Here is a 5,322-nt window from a genome sequence, read left to right on the forward strand (position 1 = left end):
AATAATAAAAACGTCAATAATAAAGTAAAAATTCGACTTTATAGCGCCCCAGAGCGAGATACTCCACAGTGATGGCGTCTGCAGCACTACTGCCTTTCCCTCGCAGCTCTCCATTCCCCTAGGAACTTATCTCTTGTTTATATCAATTAGCCTATGGTAAAATTGATTTCATTATACGTCGTTTGGCTTAAAATCGCAGTTTCCAAGAACACTGTCGATGATGCCATGTGAAGATTTCCTGCAGTACTACAACTGCACTATTGTACAGTTTTAGTAGTACGGCATTTGTGCTGCTTACGGCATCCGTGCTGCAGCAAATCGGCTAGAACCCATTGTTACCCAATAGAAATGAGCTTTTAGGATATTCACTCATTCGGGTTACAGACAACACCCCCTACCCCCCTCTACTGAAAAGTCTCAACCCAGCCTCAGACTCTTTCTGAACAGTTTTATGAGAACGCAGACACAATTCAGAAAATAAGTATGACTGAAATACCACGTATTCGGCTCAACTTGTACAACCTGTACAGATAAAGATCCCTAAAATTTGGAACCCCTTTCGAGAAGATGCAAGTAGTTCCCCTTCAGCTCCCCTCAAGGAAGGTTCCTTGATGTTGGTGAGGGGCTCTTGATTTAGGGAATTGGATCTGTGCTCCAGTTCCCCAAATTAAGCCTGAATGCCTTCCACATCCCCCCCCAGGCGCTGTATAATCCTCCGGGTTTAGCGCTTCCCCCTTGATTGTAATAATAATAATAATCCCCTTCAGCTACCAACTTGTGAAATGGAGTCAAAAAGCACTTCCTATATCTGACTAAAACATTGCTTATAGAAATAATGATTTAACCTGATGTGTCAACATCTACTCTGTTGATCCAAATCATACTAACATTCAAGGTAATGTTTACACTATCACCAGCCTGTTTCAACATATGTAGCAACCAAATCTTTTAAACCAATGTTCCCTGATACAAATGTTGTACCAAACTGTTACCAACAGACCCCTGGCAGTCTTCAAGCTGGCACTGGACAAGCACCTAAAGTCGGTTCGTGACCAGCCGGGCTGTGGCTCGTACGTTGGTTTGCGTGCAGCCAGCAGCAACAGCCTGGTTTATCAGGCTCTGATCCACCAGGAGGCCTGGTCACAGACCGGGCCGCGGGGGAGTTGACCCCCGGAACTCTCTCCAGGTAAAATCCCAAAACATCCCAGACGAACGTCTAACTACACTGGAAAGATGTTATTTTTTATGCTACAAACTTTGCCTTTTTTTTTTTAGAAGTGACAGTTGATTAATTTAGCACGACCTATAGGATGTCTGTCAGTTTCTGATTATATCTAAAAGCATTTCTTGATAAAAGTCCTTGTGGTGAGACGAGTGTGTGTGGCGCAGAGGTGATTCTATCCTCTGCCTCTCGCCCTTTATTCTGTATGGGATACATAAGTGGCTGCATCTAACTGGCCTTCCTCTGTGCTTTCTATATCTTCCATCAATTTCTTAGTATTCCTAAGCTCCTGATGATACACTGGCAACAGTGTAAATGGCACAGAGTTATTTCATTTCCCACACTGTGGCTTGTTTTGAGTTTATAGTAGGTTGGCTTGCGATTTGTTACACACACACACACACACACACACACACACACACACACACACACACACACTGTGCACACAACCGAGGAACAGGTGAAGAAACTGCTAGGTGAACTAGATACCTCGTAGGCGGTGGGCCTAGATAACATCTCTCCATGGGTTCTGAGAGAGGGAGCAGATGCACTGTGTGTGCCACTAAGAACAGTTTTCAATAAATCTATTGAAACAGGGCAACTGCCTGAAGTTTATATTAAAACGTAGACCCAGTTTTCAGGAAAGGAGACACAGGCAGCACTATGCTACAGAACTCAGACCTGTGTCGTTGACATGTATAGTATGTAAAGTTATGGAGAAGATGATCAGAAGAGTGTTAGAACATCACCAGCAAGGCTTCAGGGAAAGTGAATCCTGTATCACAAACCTACTGGAGTTCTACGATTAGGTAACGGAGGTAAGACAGGTGAGAAAGAGAGAATGGGTAGACCGCATTTTTTTGGACTTAAGAAGGCTTTCCATACAGTACCACACAAGAGACTGGTTGAAAAGCTAGAGGACTAGGCAGAATTCGAACCCATGTTGTACTGGCCTGCCTCATGGTGAGCGAGAACTACATGATGCTTTAAACCACAGGACCACCCAACCCTACAAAAAATGGCGCAGCCAGCAATGCTAGCTGTTGGGCCGCCATCCGAGGGCATACGGAGGTGTGGGAGCTTCTAATCTAATTTTTGTAGGGTTGGGTGTTCCTGTGGTTTAAAGCGTCATATAGTTCTCGCTTACCATGAGGCAGGCCAGTACAACATGGGTTCGAATCCTTAGCTAGCGCAGTGTTCTTATTGATTATATATATATATTTATATATATATATATATATATATATATATATATATATATATATATATATATATATATATATATATGAGGAGCAAAAGGTGTGTGGTGCACTTAGGAGTCTGTGAAGACAAAGATCTTTGTCCATGGAAGCAAAGAGTAAAATGTATTAGAGTATAGTTTAGTTATACCAACGTTTTTTGTGGGTATGGGTGTGAAGCATGGGTGGTGAATGTTGCAACAAGAAGGCTGGAGACAGTGGAGATGGAAATTAGGAGCAGGTGCGAGATTACCAAAACTATTATCCAGAGGGCCGAGGAGGGATTGCTGACGTGGTTCGGACATGTAGAGAGGGTGGAAGGAAATATAATGACTTCGAGACTGTATAAATCTGTAGTGGAGGGATAGCCGGGCAGGGGTCGGCCTAGGAATGGGTATAGGGAAGGGGTCAAGGAGGTTTTATGTGCGAGGGACTTGGACTTCCAACAAGCATGCGTGAGCCTGTTAGATTGGAGCCAATTGAGACAAACGGTTTTTAGGACTTGACGTACTGTTGGAGTGTGAGGAAGGTAACATTTATGAAGAGATTCAGGGAAACCGGCAGGCCGGACTTGATTCCTGAAGATGGGAAATACAATGTCTGCACTCTGAAGGAGGGGTGTTAATGTTGCAGTTTTATAACTGTAGTGTAAGCACCCCTCTGGCAAGACAGTGATGGAGTGAATGATGGAAAATAATATATGTATATATATATATATATATATATATATATATATATATATATATATATATATATATATAAAATGCCGGGAGCAATGGGCTAGTAACCCCTTCTCCTGTATACAATTACTAAAAAAGAGAAGAAGAAAAACTTTATAAAACTGGGTTGCTTAAATGTGCGTGGATGTAGTGCGGATGACAAGAAACAGATGATTGCTGATGTTATGAATGAAAAGAAGTTGGATGTCCTGGCCCTAAGCGAAACAAAGCTGAAGGGGGTAGGAGAGTTTCAGTGGGGGGAAATAAATGGGATTAAATCTGGAGTATCTGAGAGAGTTAGAGCAAAGGAAGGGGTAGCAGTAATGTTAAATGATCAGTTATGGAAGGAGAAAAGAGAATATGAATGTGTAAATTCAAGAATTATGTGGATTAAAGTAAAGGTTGGATGCGAGAAGTGGGTCATAATAAGCGTGTATGCACCTGGAGAAGAGAGGAATGCAGAGGAGAGAGAGAGATTTTGGGAGATGTTAAGTGAATGTATAGGAGCCTTTGAACCAAGTGAGAGAGTAATTGTGGTAGGGGACTTGAATGCTAAAGTAGGAGAAACTTTTAGAGAGGGTGTGGTAGGTAAGTTTGGGGTGCCAGGTGTAAATGATAATGGGAGCCCTTTGATTGAACTTTGTATAGAAAGGGGTTTAGTTATAGGTAATACATATTTTAAGAAAAAGAGGATAAATAAGTATACACGATATGATGTAGGGCGAAATGACAGTAGTTTGTTGGATTATGTATTGGTAGATAAAAGACTGTTGAGTAGACTTCAGGATGTACATGTTTATAGAGGGGCCACAGATATATCAGATCACTTTCTAGTTGTAGCTACACTGAGAGTAAAAGGTAGATGGGATACAAGGAGAATAGAAGCATCAGGGAAGAGAGAGGTGAAGGTTTATAAACTAAAAGAGGAGGCAGTTAGGGTAAGATATAAACAGCTATTGGAGGATAGATGGGCTAATGAGAGCATAGGCAATGGGGTCGAAGAGGTATGGGGTAGGTTTAAAAATGTAGTGTTAGAGTGTTCAGCAGAAGTTTGTGGTTACAGGAAAGTGGGTGCAGGAGGGAAGAGGAGCGATTGGTGGAATGATGATGTAAAGAGAGTAGTAAGGGAGAAAAAGTTAGCATATGAGAAGTTTTTACAAAGTAGAAGTGATGCAAGGAGGGAAGAGTATATGGAGAAAAAGAGAGAAGTTAAGAGAGTGGTGAAGCAATGTAAAAAGAGAGCAAATGAGAGAGTGGGTGAGATGTTATCAACAAATTTTGTTGAAAATAAGAAAAAGTTTTGGAGTGAGATTAACAAGTTAAGAAAGCCTAGAGAACAAATGGATTTGTCAGTTAAAAATAGGAGAGGAGAGTTATTAAATGGAGAGGTAGAGGTATTGGGAAGATGGAAGGAATATTTTGAGGAATTGTTAAATGTTGATGAAGATAGGGAAGCTGTGATTTCGTGTATAGGGCAAGGAGGAATAACATCTTGTAGGAGTGAGGAAGAGCCAGTTGTGAGTGTGGGGGAAGTTCGTGAGGCAGTAGGTAAAATGAAAGGGGGTAAGGCAGCCGGGATTGATGGGATAAAGATAGAAATGTTAAAAGCAGGTGGGGATATAGTTTTGGAGTGGTTGGTGCAATTATTTAATAAATGTATGGAAGAGGGTAAGGTACCTAGGGATTGGCAGAGAGCATGCATAGTTCCTTTGTATAAAGGCAAAGGGGATAAAAGAGAGTGCAAAAATTATAGGGGGATAAGTCTGTTGAGTGTACCTGGTAAAGTGTATGGTAGAGTTATAATTGAAAGAATTAAGAGTAAGACGGAGAATAGGATAGCAGATGAACAAGGAGGCTTTAGGAAAGGTAGGGGGTGTGTGGACCAGGTGTTTATAGTGAAACATATAAGTGAACAGTATTTAGATAAGGCTAAAGAGGTCTTTGTGGCATTTATGGATTTGGAAAAGGCGTATGACAGGGTGGATAGGGGGGCAATGTGGCAGATGTTGCAAGTGTATGGTGTAGGAGGTAGGTTACTGAAAGCAGTGAAGAGTTTTTACGAGGATAGTGAGGCTCAAGTTAGAGTATGTAGGAAAGAGGGAAATTTTTTCCCAGTAAAAGTAGGCCTTAGACAAGGATGTGT

The sequence above is a fragment of the Cherax quadricarinatus genome, chromosome 12 (genome assembly GCF_038502225.1).
Source record: "Cherax quadricarinatus isolate ZL_2023a chromosome 12, ASM3850222v1, whole genome shotgun sequence".
NCBI classification, from domain to species: Eukaryota; Metazoa; Arthropoda; class Malacostraca; order Decapoda; family Parastacidae; genus Cherax; species Cherax quadricarinatus.